At 24.6% G+C, this 20,360-nt stretch overlaps 1 protein-coding gene across 1 annotated transcript in view; it reads left to right on the forward strand.

Annotated features, from left to right (window-relative positions):
- Window positions 1-208: 208 nt before the first annotated feature.
- Window positions 209-20,360, forward strand: part of LOC108565795 (sodium-coupled monocarboxylate transporter 2-like) — a gene marked incomplete at its 3' end in the record, with an annotated part of 34,248 nt that continues 14,096 nt past the window's right edge. Inside the window, 1 exon segment of the mRNA XM_017925412.1 lies at window positions 209-465.

Genomic DNA, 20,360 nt, shown 5'->3' on the forward strand with positions numbered 1-20,360 from the left:
ACTCTTGCTCTTGGTAATGGGTATTATCGGTCTTGCACTTGGACTTGGACTCGAGTAGTGTAGAGTAGAGTAGTAGTTTGAGTGCACGAGGTTGGCGTTCAATTGTGTTGTTTTTATACTTACTGTTACATACATACAGACATAAGTTTTTCCCGATCCGTCCGGACGGTTTAAAAACCAACTGCCCGCCGAGTGGGAGTTTAGTTTTGTTCGGTTAGTGCGCTGCCACAGGCATCATCGTCGTTCGTTCCTTCCTTATTTTTGTTCCACCATCATCGTCATTAATTTCGGTTCAAAAACGCGGTTCAAATACGAACGCTGTCCAGAAATCCTACAATTTTAAGAACATACAATTACTACAACTTTACTACAACTTTCAACACTTCTTCGTTGTGCTTCGATTGACACAGTTGGATTACTTAAATAAAACAAAACAATTCATAAGTAGGATCAGACAATAACAAAGTAAGTCTACTTAATTTACTTTTTTCTACATATTATAAATTAAGTTGCAATTACAACATTTACAAATGAAATTTTATACATTTTAATTATAACTTTCGAATTATTTTTTTAATTAATTAATTAAGAATTCAACAAATACATTCTCTTTAAATTATTATAAATATAATAATTAAAGACCGAATAGTTAATATATTTCAAATTCAATTAGTTTCTGAAGGGTTTTGGTATAAATCAATAAAATTTAATCAATTATTGACAAAATAAAATTTTTATTTTTATTTTTTAAATTTTCACTATTTCCATAAATATTCATGCAATTTGCTTACAAATTCATTCAACATTTATATATAATACCGTTTATTAATAAAAAACAACAATTAGTCTGATTTACTATTGTTTTTGAACAAAAAATCTAATATTTCAACAAATTATTCACAATATGTTTTATATGATTTTTATTCTTTATTTTTTTCTCTATTTTTATAAATATTCATGCAATTTGCTTTCAAATTTATTCAACATTTATATATAATACTAATTTTTAATAAAAACCAACAATTAGTCTCATTTACTATTGTTTTGAAACAAAAAATCTAATATTTCAACAAAATAAAACTTTGATTTTTATCCTTTAAATTTTCTCTATTTTGATAAATATTCATGTAATTTACTTGCAAATTAATTTAACATTAATATATAATACCTATTTTTAATAAAAACCAACAATAAGTCTCATTTACTATTGATTTGATGCAAAAAATTTAATATTTCAGCAAATTATTGACAAAATAAAACTTTGATTTTTATCCTTTTAATTTTCTCTGTTTTTATAAATATTCATGTAATTTACTTGCAAATTTATTCAACATTAATATATAATACCAATTTTTAATAAAAACCAACAATAAGTCTGATTTACTATTGTTTTGAAACAAAAAAATCTAATATTTCAACAAAATAAAACTTCGATTTTTATCCTTTAAATTTTCTCTATTTTTATAAATATTCATGCAATTTGCTTTCAAATTTAATCAACATTAATATAGAATACCATTTTTTACTAAAAAGCAACAATTAGTCTGATTTACTATTCTTTTGAAATAAAAAATCTAATATTTCAACAAAATAAAACTTTGAATTTTATCCTTTAAATTTTCTCTATTTTTATAAATATTCATGCAATTTGCTTGCAAATTCATTCAATATTAATATATATTACCAATTTTTAATAAAAAGCAACAATTAGTCTGATTTACTATTGTTTTGAAACAAAAATCTAATATTTCAACAAAATAAAACTTTGATTTTTATCCTTTAAATTTTCTCTATTTTTATAAACATTCATGCATTCAACATTAATTTATAATACAATTTTTTAATTAAAAGCTACAATAAATCTCATTTACTATTGTTTTGATACAAAAAATCTAATATTTCAATAAATTATTGAAATTAGATTTTTTTTCATATTTTCTTCAAATTTTATTTCCTATAAATATTCATACAATTTCATGTAATATTTATATATAATAACTATTTTATTAATAAAGTGAAATAATTTCGTCTATTATCAATGATTTCGAAAAAACAAAATATTAAAAAAAAAGTTTTTTCTTAATATTTTCTATAAAAAATAACGTAGATTGAAACATAATTAATAATTTTATTAAGAATTTAATCCTATAACAAAAACTGTCGTTAATATTTCATCAAATTAGAAATTATGTTCATATTTATCATAATTAATTACCATTATTATATTCTAAATAGGTGTAATTACAGTATAATTTGCTTCATTTCTTTGAATTCCCACAATTTCTATAAATATTCAATACAAAAATAATAATAATTCCATAATCATTTTACTGTTCAAAGTTCATTTAGAAATAATTACGAATTCATCTATTAATTTTATTATGATTCTTGTCTACTCTTTAAGCAATAACAATATAAAATCGATTAACTCTTTCAATACTCTCATTTTATATAAATATAAACAAGAAATGTATTATGGTTACTTAATTTTTACTAAATTTCAATTAAAGTTTGTAATGAAAAAAGTATTATTTTATTGCATTCTAACAAAATTAAACTTTCATTTTCAGAAATTCTTTACATCATTCCCTTTAAAACATCAACAAAAAATATTCTGGTATTTCAATAAAGTCTTCAATATTTGATCGTGAATTAGCGTCGAAATACTACAAAACGCACTTCAACTGAATCAATAATAACGCAATAAAGAGAAAAAAAACAAACATTGCTCTCCTTCACATAAAACGTTGATATTGACTAATGTTACAATTGACAAATTACTACACCGCATTTAACAAAAGAAAAACACTTTTTATTATCATAAACATTGCATAATTGTTACTATCAATTTAACCGCATTTCCTTCTGATTATAAAAAAAAAACTAATAAAAAAAGAGCGATAAGTAAAATAAGCATAATGGAAATATACTCAAATTATTGTGTTTATTTGGTTTTAAAACGCTATTTTTTAGGTAAATAATACAAATTTCTTCATTTTTGTCTGTTTACTGTGGAACTAATTAAAGAATGCGATAAAATTAAAGCAATTAGAAAAGCAGTAAAGTTTTCCTATTCCATTTGTAAAATAACCAGAAGGCTATATCCGATTACTCGCATTTGTTTTTTTTTTGTTTTTTTGATATACGATATCCTGATGATAATTTTATTTGTACGCGATTTGCTGTGTATTTTTTTAATGGTAGTTGAATAACAAATCGAGTTCAATGTCTTCTGTTTCAACCTAAATTATTTTAATGATATTTTTGTTATCAATGTTTTTCTTGTTAAAGCCTTGAAATAATAGAATTTGTTTTAATATTTTAAACAATTTTGAACATGAAATTTATCTTTTTTTATCAATTACACAAAAATATTGTTATTTAAAAGAAAATTTGAAAGTTTTTAAGTTTAGAGACTTTGCAATTTCATTGAAAACAATTCTACAAAATCACCTATTTAATTATTATTCACAAAATTTGTCACATTTTTCTTTATTTATTTAACTGAAATGTTATCTTTGAATCATTTTCAACTGAAAATATTTTTGTTTTCGTCATATATTTTCACGCATTTTCAATACTGAAAATACACATCGATTCGTGTTTACCCGTCTCTGGAAGTGCGTCGCAATATTTGCATCAGTAAAAATAGCTTTGCTTTTTTAACCCAGATTCGTTTCTTCTCTTTCCAAAGAATTGTTTCATCTCGAATGTAAACACTATTTCTCTTAGAACTTCACTCTAGAAACGTTATTAATATTGTAACTTTCAAAATTATACTGAAGAATTTAGTCAAATAACTTTGTTATTACAAAAATTGAATTGTTTTGAAAATTAATAAATTTTATTAGAAAATAATTACATTTTTTTTTGTAAAAACTCAAATTTTGAAATTTTTCACAATTATTTTTTTAGTAATGATAAACATTGATTTCTATAGGGTTTCTATATCTTATCATTATATAGCTGTCAATTTAATACGGACATAACCTCAATAGTATTTTTGTTTTTATTTTGACATAACTTTCTATATTGATAAATCATTAGAACTCTCAAATGAATTCGAATTTAACCTCAATAGTAAATCAAAATTCACTTGACATATTCAACTTTTTTGTTTAATATTTCATAATTAACCTCAACAGTAATATGGACATATCTTCAATATTTTGGTTCTGTTTTGACATAATGACATAACTTTCTGTATGTTACATTTGTAAATTATTAGAACTGTCAAATTAATTCCAACTTAACCTCAACAGTACATCAAAATACATGACCTTTTGAACTCTTTTTTTTAATAATATTTCATAATTAAATTTTAGTAACGATTAACGCTGATTTTTATATTGTTTCTGCATGTTATAATTGTATAACTGTCAAATAACATGGACATAACCTCAACAGAATGTTTGTTTTGACATAATGACATAACTTTCTATATATTATATTGGTAAATCATTAGAACTGTCAAATGAATTCAAATTTAACTTCAACTGAAAATCAAAATACATGACTTTTTGAACTTTTTTTTATAATATTTCACAATTAAATTTTAGTAACTTTATCAAATTAATACAAAACTAACTTTAACAGTATTTTTGTTATTGACATAATGATATAACTTTTTGTATGTTACATTTGTAAATCATTAGAATTGTCAAATTGATTCGAATTCAAACTCAACAGTTATATGAACATAATCTCAAAATTTTTGTTTTGTTTTTAACATAATGACATAACTTTCGGTATGTTACATCAGAACTGTCAAATTAGGGTTTCTGTATCTTATACTTATATAGAAGACAAATTAATACGTATATAACCTCTATAGTAGTTTTGTTTTTGTTTTGACATAATGACATAACTTTCTGTATGTTACATTTGTAAATTATTAAAACTGTCAATTGAATTCCAACTTAACCTCAACAATACATCAAAACACATGACTTTTTAAACTTTTTTTTAATAATATTTGATATTTAAATTTTAGTAACAATTATTGTTTCTGCATGTTACAATAGTATAGCTGCCAAATTAATATGGACATAACCTCAATAGAATGTTTGTTTTAGTTTTGACATAATGACATAACTTTCTTTATGTTGCATTTATAAATTATAATACCTGTCAATTGAATTCGAACTTAATCTTATTAGTAATTTTTTGACATAATGACACAACTTTCTATATATTATATTGATACATCATTAGAACTGTAAAATTAATCAATTTTGATTTTTTGATCAAATTTGATTTACTGTCATGTAAGTAAATCAAAATACGTGACCTATTGAACTTTTCGTTTTTTATAATATTTCATAATTTATTTTTTAGTAACATCATCAAATGAATACAAACGTAACCTCGACAGTATTTTTGTTTTTGACATAATAACATTAACATCAACAGTAATATGGACATAACCTCAATATTTTAGTTCTGTTTTGACATAATGACATAACTTTCGTTACATTTGTAAATCATTAGAACCATCTATTGAATTCAAATTTAACAGGAAATAAATATTCATGACTTATTGAACATTTTTATTTATTATTTCATAATTAAATTTTAGTAACAATTTACACTCATTTCTATAGGGTTTCTGCATGTTATACTGTCAAGTTAATTGGAATTAAACTTCAATATTTTGGTATTGTTTTGACATAATGGTACATTTGTAAATCAGCTTAACCTCAAAAGTAATATTTGACAGAATGATTTTTTTTTGACATTTCATATTTAACAAATCATTTTTTAATGTCATCTTTATTTCTGATTTGCGTATGTATACTAATATTTCTAAGTATCAAAATTGTAACAAATTAAAATATAATTTTATATTGCCTTGATGTAATTTGATCCTCAAACTTCAATTAACTTCAACAGCAATAAATTAGTATTAAGGTGGCAGAATTGAGCTTCGAAATTGATACAAAGCTTTCTACCTCCTTCCTCCTCTATCATAGCAGATTCGAAGCTTGGGTAAAGTTACTCGCAAAACTTTCGATTTCTCGAAACGTAATTAGCGAAGCAAATTATTATTCGGTTATAACGAGATTTGCGGATAATTGCGATGGACACCGACTGCGTGAACTAATTACGTAACCTTCGGAATATCGATCGAATATCTTCCACCTCCTCAACTCAGAAATGATACATCGCTTCCAAACCCGAAACTTACTACTCGTGAACTGATTCAGATAATCTCAATTAATTATCATTTCTCTCGATCGACAATGCAACATTAAATGGACGTTTGTACGCATACAGCAAGATTGTGATGCATACAACACTATTGCTATTTACGTAACGACATTGTTGTTAACGACGCCGTTAAATTCTGCGATCGTCACATAATTGTTGTCGTGTTAATTAAGGTTTAATCAATCGGGTAAATACGGTGCGCTCTCATGTGATTTCGCATATACAAAAGAATTCACACTTTCGCTTTGATCGCAGTCTTATTGTGTTTTAATTACATTTGCAAATAAATATACAAAACTTTGACTAAACATACATTTACAAATAAAAAAGAATACAGATTTATTATTGATTCATATTAATTAATCGATAAAATTACTTATATTTACAAGAAACATAATCATGAATGAATGGAGTAATATTATGTTTGTTGACTTATAAAAGTTAAGCATGAATTGGTGACCAAATCAAATGTTGTTAAAGTTATTTATTAAGATATATTTGTGAGAAATTATTATAATTCAGTTATATTATGAAAATTAAGCATGAATTGGTTATAAAATCAAATAGTAAAGATTATTTTATGAAGAATAAAAAAGAAAAACTCTTAAATTAATTAATTAATTTGATACTTTTTAAACAATAATAATTTCTTATTAAAACCTGGAGTATAAATTTAAAGAATTCCCGTCATTATTTCATCAGAAATTTAATTATTCATTCAGTCTAAAAACAAATCCAACATAAATTATTAAAGTTTATTGCATTTTATACTTAAATAACTTGATTTTTCGTTGCTTAATAGAATTGCACATAAGAAATGTTGCTTATTACAAAACTAGACGTTCATTCTTATGTTATTTGTTTATAATAAACTGGTTTCTTCGTTTTAATTGTTCTTGGATGAGTCTGGAATGAATTCATAAACAACATTCTACATTTTTATAAATATTTGTCAGTTACTAAAATATTATGTCAAAATAAAGTTAGGAATAGAATTTTGAAAAGTTCAACTAAAATCGTTGTTCCACGATTTTATCATTAAGAAAAAAAAATATGATTAAAATTATGTTTTGTGGTATTTTTTTTGGTAATGTGTTAATAAGTTTCTTGATGATCAAAAAGCAATTAAGTAGAAAACTTTGTTTGTATCGGAATTTTGTTAAAAAGTATCGTTAAGCTAATTGCTTTATTAATTCGATTCGATTTTAATCTGGGATTTAGTGCCTAATGGATTAAAAACTTTCCCATCGTTACGTTAATATTTCTTCTCACAACTTCTGTTTACGAATACTTTTAAAAATTCTTTATTCTCTTATCAATTTATTAATTTTTATATTTAATTTTTAATAATTTCTCTGAAGATTTCTTAGAGAAATATTAAAGTATATTCATTTGTTAAAAATCATTGTTTTTTTTATAATAATCATAGTAAGTGAATTAATCAACAAATCACATAACCTGAACAAATTTGTTTATTTTTACAGCATTAATAAATTATTTACACTTGACTGTCAAATTAAAGTTGACATAACTAAAAAAATGTTATTTTTTTGGAACATTAACAATATGTTAAAGCTTCAAATACTCCATATTTCTTCACAATATTCGACTGTCAAATTAAAGTTGATATAACCTGAAAAATGTTACTTTTTTTGTAATGGTAACAATATGTTTAATTTTCAAATATTCCACATTTATACCCAATATTTGACTATCAAATTAAAGTTGACATAACCTGAAAAACATTACTTTTTTAAAGATTAACATTATGTTCTAGCTTCAAATATTCCATATTTGTCCACAATATTCGACTGTAAAATTAAAGTTGATATAACCTGAAAAATGTTACTTTTTTGGAACATTAACAATAAGTTAAAGCTTGAAATATTCCATATTCGACAGTCAACTTAAAGTTGTCATAACCTGAAAAGTGTTACTTTTTTGCAACATTAACAATAAGTTAAAGCTTCAAATATTCCACAATATTCGACTGTCAAATTTAAGTTGACATAACCTTAATGTTTCCATATTTATAAAGTTTTGTCCACACTTTTGAACTGTCAAATTTTCATTTAAAACAAATAACCTAAAAATGATAAAACACGATTCTGTTCTATCTTAAAAGAATAAATATTTGTAAGTTTTAAATAATTCCACAATTTTTTTTTCATAAATTACAACACATGAAAATTAAAAAGAAAATGATAACTCATTGAAAACTATCAATTATAAGAAAAAAAAAGCACTTTAAAATATTAAAATTCAACAAATTTAATGGTAAAAATTTGTAATTAAGATAAGAAATAATTGAACTAAATATTTATATTTTACATTTTTTTACCAGTCATTTGCTGTAACTAGAAATCTTATCAATAGAATAACTTAAAGCAAAGAAGAAAAATGTATAAAGCATGTCATTACTATCAATTGTAATTTGCATGTAAATCGCTCAACGACACGCGTTCAAGTGTGGAGAAAATACAAGAGGAAAATGGATAAAAAAAAGGATATTTTGTCTTTATAATGAAAATATAAGGTAAAAAACGTGTTTCGAATTCAAAAACTTAATTTGTGCAAATCCGTAAAGATTTCAGTTTCGAACTCTAAAATCTTTACGGATTTGCGAAAATTAAGTTTGTGTGACAATCATATAAAAGTCTATGAATTAATATATTGCGCAAACATTTATCGTTAAATAAAATCGCTTGGCAATAATCCTGTCTACATGGATAAGATTCCGAAAGAATATGAGCGAACTCAACCAATCAACCAGCAAAATTTTGGCTCCGAACTCTGTTGTTTGTTTTCGCTTTTCCACAGCCAGAAATACGAAGTGCGCTTTCCATCTCGTTACGAGGAAACGCGTCTAATATTAGCGATGTTTCTTTAGGTTTCTTGTCTTGCTCTACAATTTTCTATTTGCGATTGGCGCCCGTTTGATGCAAATGCGTATCGAATCGGGGAATTCCTTCATGCTGCTACCTACATCTTCCTCATCTCATCTCATCTCACCACGATCGAAACCATAATTATTGCTGTTGTTGTTGTTTGGAGGGTTTGTAGGGTTTGTCGGAGGCGGCAGCGGCGGCGGCGCCCCATGTCACTAAACAATATTGATTTAATGCAAACACGTAATCACAACGTGTACACACATGGAGCAACGTTAATTTACCACAGTTAATTATATCGTTCCACCTGAGCTTCCATCGAAATGCGCTGCTACCAACAGTTTTTTCTTTGATATTGTTGTTGTTTGTTCTACTGCGGAGCTCTCAGCATATTTGCGCAAATTGCTATCAATTCTACAAGCATTTAGTAACTTACTTTCTTTGTGTATAACTCGATGAAAGTTTATTGTTTCAACTTTGCACAAATTGTTTATTTATTAACTATTAGTTAATACAAAATATTATATTTCTTGTTTTTTTTTTATTGTCTCCGAAAATTTGTGCAAATTTATGTCAAATCTGCAAGTATATTCATGGCTTATTAACTTACGTTGTTTATGTAAAATTGGATCAAATATTGTATTCTCATCTTAATGTTTATTAACTATTTGTTAATACAAAATATTATTTTATTGTCTCCGAAAATTTGTGCAAATTTATGTCAAATCCGCAAGTATATTTATAGTTTATTAACTTACGTTTTTTTATGTAAAACTCGACGAAATATTGTCTTCTCAAATTTACACAAATCTTAATGTTTATTAACTATTTGTTAATGCAAAATATAATTTTTTGTTCTTATTATTGTCTCTACATATTTGCGCAAATATCTGTCAAATCATAGTTTATCATCCTTCCAAATTTACACAAATTGTATATTTATTAACTATTTGTTAATACAAAATATTATTTATCTTGTTTTCTTATTGTCCCAGAAAGTTTGTGCAAATATCTGACAAATCTGCAAGAATATTCATACTTTATTAACTTACGTTGTTTGTGTAAAACTCGATGAAATATTGTCTTCTCAAATTTGCACAAATCTTAAAGTTTATTAACTATTTGTTAATACAAAATATAATTTTTCGTTTAGATTGTTGTCTCTGCGTACTTGTGCAAATTTCTGTCAAATCAACATAGTTTATTAACTTACGTTCTTTGTTGGATAGAAGTTTCATCTAGTTTTATAACTAGATGAAACTTCTATCCTTCCAAATTTGCGCAACTTTCTGTCAAATCTGCAAACATATTCATAGTTTATTTATTTACGTTGTTTGTGTAAAACTCGATGAAATATTGTCTTCTCAAATTTGCACAAACTTTAATGTTTATTAACTATTTGTTAATGCAAATATAATTTTTCGCTTGGATTGTTATCTCTGTATATTTGTGCAATTTTTTGTCAAGTCAACATAGTTTATTAACTTATGTTCTTTGTAGAAAATTCGATGAAACTTCTATCCTTCCAAATTTGCGTAAATTTCTGTCAAATCTGCAAACATATTCATAGTTTATTTATTTACGTTGTTTGTGTAAATCTCGTTGAAATATTGTTTTCTCAAATTTGCACAAATATTAATGTTTATTAACTATTTGTTAATGCAAAATATAGTTTTTCGTTTAGATTGTTTTCTCTGCGTATTTGTGCAAATTTCTGTCAAATCAACATAGTTTATTAACTAACGTTCTTTGTATAAAACTCGATGAAACTTCTATCTTTCCAAATTTGCACAAATTTCTGTAAAATCTGCAAACATATTCATAGTTTATTTATTTATGTTGTTTGTGTAAAACTCGATGAAATATTGTTTTCTCAAATTTGCACAAATCTTAATGTTAATTAACTATTTGTTAATGCACAATATAATTTTTCGTTTGGTTTGTTGTTTCTGTATATTTGTGCAAATTTCTGTCAAATAAACATAGTTCAGTAACTAACGTTCTTTGTATAAAACTCGATGAAAATTCTATCCTTCCAAATTTGTGCATATTTCTATCAAATCTGTAAATATATTCATAGATTATTTATTTACGTTGTTTGTGTAAAACTCGATGAAATATTGTCTTCTCAAATTTGCACAAATCTTAATGTTTATTAACTATTTGTTAAAACAAAATATATTTTTGTGTATGGTATGTTTGCGTATGTTGTTTCATTTATATCAAATCTGCATTTCAAAGTTTTTTTTATGTAAACCTTACACAAATTGCATGTATATTTTTCATGCTAAAAATGATTTAGACTTAAAACGCAATTGATTATTATAAATTTGCGCAAATTAAATCTAATATACATATTATGTTTCCATAATTTCCAATTCCCATTAAAATTTTATATTTGTGCAAATTTGCATTTATGAACTCTATCCGTTTATTGATTTAGTCTTAAATTGTCTCTTATAAATTTGTGCAAATTTAATTCAATTTCAATTCCATTTTCAATTTTAAATTCATGTTGTTCTTAATTTAGAAATAAATTTAATAATTTGTTCAAATATATTAGTATCTACAGTTAATTTATACTTGATTTACGTAACAAGTAGAAATTTGCACAAACCTAATGTAATGAAATCAATTTTAAACATTGCTGAAGATTTACTTAGTATTAAAACAAATTGCACAAATTTAATCAAGTCTTCAAAACCATTTAAAAACAAAGTAATTTGCGCAAAGTCATATAAAAATCTATCTTAATCCACTTATTAATGACTAAACTATGACCTGTACTTAATTTGTGAATAATTTGAACAATAATTATGAAAAATCATATTATCAAATTTCTTTCAGTTTTATGATACAAAAACAAATGTATGTCTATATCTTAAGGACATTTAGCACATTAAATACTTTTTCCTTGAAAAATAATTATCTTTGGAGTAAAGTAGGTTGTAAATGTCTTATATATCTAAGAGGATATTTGTCAAAGGAAAGTTTCTTGTACGAAATTTAATTTTCCCTTCTATCTCTCTCACTCTATTTCAGTGTGTGTTTAAGTGTGTACGATTCAGGTATGTTTAATCATATTTGGTTGAAGTTTAATAAAGAAAACCGCAAATACGTGTGTAGGCGGTTTCGTGGCTTTTGTAGACAGAGAAAGAGAACTCCGTTTGAACTTACCGAAATAGATAGTCACCAAGAGAATAATAACATATAGTAGTATTACAATAAGTATACAGCTTATGTAAAGGAACGTTAGAATTACAAGACAATAAGTTAGGTAATTTTATAATTACCAATGAAAACCATGACTTTTTTTTAATAACTAGATTTAAAACTAATTAAATTTTGTGTGTTTGTAATGAAAAATAACTACTAGTAGTCTTAAACAGAAGAAAAATGAAAAACAAGCTTTCTATGATAAAATGGCATTTGGCCCGTACTTACGTAACTATCGCAATTACCATTAGATTTGATTCGTGTAATCATGAACCATTCGTCTAAAAAAAAGCAAAATTATCTTTAAATGCACTGAAATTATGTATCTTAGCAGAAAACGTAAATGTGGAAACGTTGACTTCTCGCTTACGAAAACAAAAACACGTACTAAACTTAGACTAAGAGAGCGAAATAATAATCAGTCGAATATTTATTTTATCCTCGAAGGAATAAATAGATTCACAGCGAATTTGGAGTCGAAGATGAATGTAAAAAAAAAACGTATTTATAAATGGAATTTATGGACATTCGGATGAATCGATGCACGTGTCCGAAGAAACACCTGTCCTCCGGTTACATAAGTCGATTGCGTAACCGGCGGTTAACTGTACCGTACCGCAAGAAATAGGAGATCCGAAATTGCGTAATGGTGATTTATTTGTTTTCACCGCATCTCATCTCTTCTTGCTCTCTTGGGCAACGCCGTTCCTTCTGGTAATTTTCCACTTCGTCTTATCCTCCTATTGCGTTGGCGTTTTCTTCATCTCTCCACTTCTTCTTTTTTTTTCTATGCTCTAAGATGAATTATGACACGTATCCAGACGTGCGGTCTGCTCCTCGCCTAAATGCTTTTAGTGTATTATAGTTTGTTTTCGAAACACGCTGGGTGTGTGTGTCTTTTTTTACACGTGCGACGATGAACGTATTTCGTAAAGATGTCAAGATGTTCTATGTCTTCGTTTCTTCACTTCTGTAAATATCACATTTTAACTTCCCTCAACACTACAAACTTTTTTTATTAACTAGTTGGGGTAAAAAGTAAACTATTTAATTTACAACAACTTTTCAAAAGTTTTCCAATCTGAACGTAGCAAACAAAAAAAAACTTTAAATAGACATAAGAAAAGCATAGTTTATAAATAAACTTTATATTTCAATAAATTTGCACAAATTATTAAATTTCTGTATCAAAAACAACAGAATATAAGACTAAATCAAGTTTTGCTTACACAAATAAAGTTCATACAAGAAAATTTGCACAAATATATAAATTTCTAAATTTGCATTCATATTTAAAAGGAATTTGCACAAATTATAAAATTTCTGTATCAAAAACAACAGAATTTAAGACTGAATCAAGTTTTGCTTACACATATAAAGTTCATATATTCACATTTGCACAAATATATAAATTTCTACGTATATTGAAAATAATTTGCTCAAATGTCTATTGAAGAGTTGAGTTTTTAGTCTAAATAATAAAAATGGATTTGAAATTAAAATAAATTTGCGCAAATTGCTAATGATAAGATACAATTTAAGAATAAGTCAAGTTTTGCATAAACAGATAATGTGTATACAAGAAAATTTGCACAAATATATAAATTTCTATGTATATTGGGAATAATTTGCGTAAATGTCTAATAAAGAGTTGAGTTTTTAGTCTAAATAATAAAAATGGATTTGAAATTAAAGTAAATTTGCGCAAATTGCTAATAATATGATACAATTTAAGACTAAATCAAGTTTTGCATAATCAGATAATGATTATACACGACAATTTGCACAAATATATAAATGTATTTGTAATATTTTAAACAATATGATTTTTTTTTATGGAGATTTGAAAATGATTATATAAACATTGAAAGTAATGAAATCTTATATGTATATTAGAATTAGTTTGCACAAATTTCTAATAATGAGTTGCGTTTTATGTACGAAAAACTGCATAATAAAGATAAAATTTGTGCAAATTTGGGAAGACAAGATGTCATCGAGTTGTACTAAAAAAATGTAAATTTGCATTCATATTTAAGAAGAATTTGCACAAATTATTAAATTTCTGTACCAAAAACAACAGAATTTAAGACTAAATCAAGTAATGATAAAGTTCATAGATGAAAATTTGCACAAATATATAAATTTCTAGGTATACTGAAAATAATTTGCGCAAATGTCTAATGAAGAGTTGAGTTTTTAATCTAAATCATAAAAATGGATTTAAAATTAAAATAAATTTTAGTAAATTGCTAATGATGAGATACAATTTAAGACTAAATCAAGTTTTTCATGAACACATAATGATTATACACGACAATTTGCACAAATATATAAATTTATTTGTATTATTTTATACAATACGATTTTTTTGTTATGCAGATTTGGAAATTATTATATTAACATTGAAAATAAGAAATCTTATTTGTATATTGGAATTAATTTGAACAAATTTCCAATGATGAGTTGCACTTTAAGTCTAAATCATTTTTTGTACGAAAAAATGCATAATTTGTGCAGATTTGGGAAGACAAGATGTCATATAACAGGAATTTGCACAAATTATTAGAAATATTTCCAAACATAAATTTCATTTGCATATCAAATTCTAATCGACAAAAACTGACAAAATTACAAAGAAAAGTCGAACAAAAATTGAAGTTTTTTTTTTCATTCTTACTAATTGTGAAAGCAAATGTGAATTATTGAGCAACGATATTTTTCCAGACAATCTGAAAAAAACAACGGTTGAAATGCAAATATGATCAAGCGCAATTGTCGCATTGAGAAATTGTTTATGTGACTCATCCAAATGTAAAAATATGTAAGTTGTATGATAACGAAGCAAATTTATACTTTATATGTCCACGTTCCAAAATAATACAAGTATTTCATTACGTAAACTCTATAGTTTCTTCAACAACAAATCCAATGCTTTTTATTTTATTACCTAGGTGATATAATATTACTTTTGTTTTTACCAATGTTTTCATGGCTTTCTAAATAATCATATTTTAATGTTGGCGAAACAAAATACTTCATTAACTTTACCGTAATTATTTCCATCGTTAAAATTGTATTAAGAACAGCAAAAATATTTCAACTATCTGCTTCGTTTTCTTGTTTTTTCTTGTTTGTTTGTGTTTTCAATTCTAGTTAATATAAGTAGTTTTTTTGTTGGAGTGCAATGAACACTTTCAAAGGGGGGCGCTTCGGGGGGGCGTCTCCATCAAATTGGGATATTATAGGCGCGCAAACAGTTTAGTCCACTAATTACAATTAATCTATGCTGGACGGGCGACGCAATTTAATTGTTGTACGCAACAATTTCTCCAATTAGTTCGGCGATCATCAATCACCACACATCACTAATTAATTCGACAAACACGAAGATTGTTAGATTTTCCTAAATCTTCGAAGCTTAAAGTTATTAACGTTTCTTTGTTTCATGTAAACATAATAATTCTTCTCTTTTTCATCATTATTTTAGATATTAAAAAAAATGGATTTTTTTCAAAATTTTCCATTATTTTTCCAATAATATAATGTTATGATTCAAAATATATCAAAATTAGTGATTTTTATTATACAATCAGGAAAAAAATGAATTGAAAAGTATTCGATATTTCTCAATTCTTTTCTATTATTTATTCAACAATTTAATATTAGTTATTTTTATTGTAAAATAAGGAAAAAATCAATTGAAAAGTTTATAAAATGATTCAAAACATAGCAAATTATAAAAGATTAACTCTTTTTTACAAAATTTATTAAAATTTCAAAAATTTACAAGTTTTGATAATGATAATTAAAAATTTCTATTATTTTTTTCAATAATTCAATATTAGTAAGTTTTATTGTACAATCAGGAAAAAAAATCAATTGAAAAGTATAGAAAATGCAACAAAACATAACAAATTATAGAAGTTTTAATCTTTTTTACATAATTTATAATTTTTTTTTATAAAATTTGAAAATGTATCAAATTGTAAATAAAAAATTCGATATTTTTCAAAATTTTTATATTATTTTTTTCAATAATTTAATATTAGTTAATTCTATTGTACAATTAGGAAAAAAATCAATTGAAAAGTATAGAAAATGATTCAAAATATATCAAATTATAGAAGATTTACTCTTTCTTAAATAATTTATTAAATTTCTATAAAATTTGACAATGGATCAAATTATATATAAAAAATTCGATATTTCTCAATTTTTTTCTATTATTTTTTAATAAATTAATATGAAAAATCAGGAAAAAATCAATGAAAAAGTATAGAAAAAGATTCAAAATATATAAAATTATAGAAGATTTACTCTTTCTTGCAAAATTTACTAAAATTTCAAATATTTACAAATTTTTAAAATGGATCAAATTATATAAAAAAATCGATATTTCTCATGTATTTCTTATTACTTATATGCACAAAGTTTTCAATAATTTAATACTACTTCTTTCGTCATCTTTAGAAAAAAAATCTATTGAAAACTATAAAATTATTCAAATCTTCAAAAATTATAGAAAATTACTCTTTGTTTCTTTATATAATAAAAACTAATTCTTTATTTGTTCATTAATATTAAGTTTTTTTAAAAATTTTTGGATATTGTTGAAAATATGGAAAATGTTCAAATTTTGCTATCTCTTTTCCAACAATTAGTGATTTTTATTGTAAAATCAGGAAGAAATCACTTGAAAATTATTCAAAACATAAGAAATTATAGAATATTTAATAATCTTTCTAACATAATTTATCAATTTTTTTTTAGTATTTTTCTAACTTAAATCTTCACTTTTTCAGAAATTATTTTGGATATTTAAAAATTTGTTGATTACATGCATAAGATTTTCAATAATTTAACATTATTTCATTCTTCGTCTTAATAACAAAAAAAATCTATTGCAAACTGTAGAGAATTACTCAAAGCTTAACAAATTATAGAAGATTTACTCTTTATATAAATTATCAAAAATTGAAAATAACTTAATTTATATAATTTCAAAAATATGCAAATTTTTTATCATTTCATTTCTTCATCAACAAATTTAGTACAAAACTGATTAAAAATTTACTATGAAACCCACAGATATTCAAAATTGTATTGAAATGTTTTTACATCTTTTTGATTCTGTTTGTTTATTTATTTGATTCGTTTCATTTCGATGCGAATCCTTCGTATGTTTGTTGTGGTTTTTTGGGATTGAAAAGTCGCAGGAAACAGGAGGAGAAGGATGTTTTCGGTCGACGAAGGTCGCCAGAGTGGCTCTTTGAATGCGTGCCAAAAAAGAGCGCGCACACAGCTGACGAGACTAAAAATATTCAGTCAAGTCCACACACGGTTGTTACACTTCCACGTTTGCCATTTTTTTTTGTTGCTTCTTCAAACATCGATACAGCACAAGATCCTACAGCAGTTTTCTTTACTTTACATTGTTCATCTCGTCTCTTTGTTGATTCTGCTTCTATTTTCCATACAACATACGAATTCTCGTACTTCTGTTTGTTTAATTTCGATACACGGATTTATTACCAAACAAATCCCAACTTTCAACTGAAAATAATAAAAAAAATATATATTTATTCATTTCTTACATTTTTATACATCAATTTAGTAGAATTTTCTTATTAATATAATTTACATTAAAGATTATAACTATAGAAATAAGCTAGTTTTTTTGTTGATGTTGTACAAGTTTCTGTTAAATCTGCAAGCATTTTCATAGTTTATCAAATTACGTTAAACATGTAAAGGTCGGTAAAATTGTGTACTTCCAAATTTGCGCAAATATTATGTTTATAAACTATTTGCTAATACAAATATATGTGCAAATTTGTGTCAAATCCGCATGCGAATTTATAGATCATAATTATCTTTTTTGTTTTTCGTGTACCACTTGATAACATTTTGTACTTCCAAATTTGCGCAAATATTATGTTTATAAACTATTCGCTAATGCAGATATTTGTGCAAATTCCTGTCAAATCTGCATGCAAATACATAGATCATAATTATCTCGTTTGTTTTTCGTGTACCACTTGATAACATTTTGTACTTCCACATTTGCACAAATCTTATGTTTATAAACTATTTGCTAATGTAAAATATTATTTTGATTGTTGTTGTTTATTGTATTTTTGCAAATTTATGTAAAATCTCCATGCAAATTTATAGATTATAAACTTATGTTTCTTAATATTAGATGTAATTTTGTCTTCTCAGATTTACACAAAATTTAAGTTTATTAGCATTTTTTCATGCAAAACAATGATTATTAGAAATTTGTGCAAATTAATTTTAATCTACAAAAAATATTTCTTCAATTTCATTGTTTATATAAGAATTTTCACAATCCACAATCAAAAGTTCATATTGTTAACAATATTAGAAATAAATTGTTATATTTGCGCAAATTTATGTGTATGAACATTATCTCTTTGTGCAAAACTTGACTTAGTCTTAAATTGTATCTTATCATTAGAAATTTGCCCAAATTTAACAGATGTGTTATTCTTACTACTTATAATTATCTCTTTTGTTTTTCGTGTACCACTTGATAACATTTTGTACTTCCAAATTTGCGCAAATTTTATGTTTATAAACTATTTGCTAATGCGAAATATTATTTTTATTATTGTTGTTTATTGTCTCAGCAATATTTGTGCAAATTTCTGTAAAATCTCCTTGCAAATTTATAGACTATAAACTTATGTTTCTATAAAATTAAGCATTTTTTCATGCAAAACAATGATTATTAGACATTTGTGCAAATTAATTTTAATCTACATAAAAGATTTCTTTACTTTCTATAATTTATATAAGAATTTTCAATCCACAATCACAAGTACATATTGTTAACAATATTAGAAATAAATTTATATATTTGCGCAAATTTACGTTTATGAACATCATCTCTTTGTGCAAAACCTGATTTAGTCTTAAATTGTATCTTATCATTATCAATTTGCCCAAATTTAACAAATGTGTTGTTTTCACTACTGACAAGGTAAGAAATAAATTTAATAATTTGTGCAAATATATTAAAATCTGCAGTTTATTTATTAAGCATTTATTAAAGCAATACTTGATTAATCTAAAACGTATAAAATGATTCAAAACATAACAAATTATAGAAGATTTACTCTTTCTTACATAATTTATTAAAATTTATATAAAATTTGAAAATGGATCAAATTATATATAAAAAAATCGATATTTCTCAAAATTTTTATATTATTTTTTTCAATAATTTAATATTAGTTATTTCTATTATAAAATCAGGAAAAAAATCAATTGAAAAGTATAGAAAATGATTCACAATATATCAAATTATAGAAGATTTACTGACAAGGTTAGAAATAAATTTAATAATTTGTGCAAATCTATTAAAATCTGCAGTTTATTTATTAATCATTTATTAAAGCAATACTTGATTTATCTAAATCGTAGAAATTTGCACAAATATAATGCAAATTGTACAAAAAATATTTATTAACAAATTATCCAACAATTTTGATTAAGTCAAGTAGAAAACATAGACAAATTATAAATAAATATACATTTAAATTATTCATCAATTTTTGATGATAAATTATTAAGTAAATTTTATACTTATCGAAAAAAGTAAGCAGATTTTCCAAATGTTAATGCGTCGTGAGAGAAATAATAATATATAAAATTGCTCAAAACAACATTAAAAACACTAATAAAGACAATAACAAAGATAAAAAGTAAACTTACTTAGTAAATAGTTAATATTTCGTATGGACAGAAACCTTGAAAGACGCCTCCGGGACATCGCGCTTTGCATACTTGATAATCAATACAAATTATGTCATTTATTCATTAAAACAAAAACAAATATCACCTAACAACAACAAACAAAACAAAATAATAATTCCAAAACTATTTTGATGATCAATTGTTTTTTTTTATCCTAATTTGTCTTATATTTATTGCAACAAAATAAAAACAAAAATTACGTAACTACAACAACGAAACAAATAAACAAATGTCATTTACCAAGATAAAAAAATAATAAAC

This window comes from Nicrophorus vespilloides, unplaced genomic scaffold, assembly GCF_001412225.1.
Source record: "Nicrophorus vespilloides isolate i.1.1-1 unplaced genomic scaffold, Nicve_v1.0, whole genome shotgun sequence".
NCBI lineage: Eukaryota > Metazoa > Arthropoda > Insecta > Coleoptera > Silphidae > Nicrophorus > Nicrophorus vespilloides.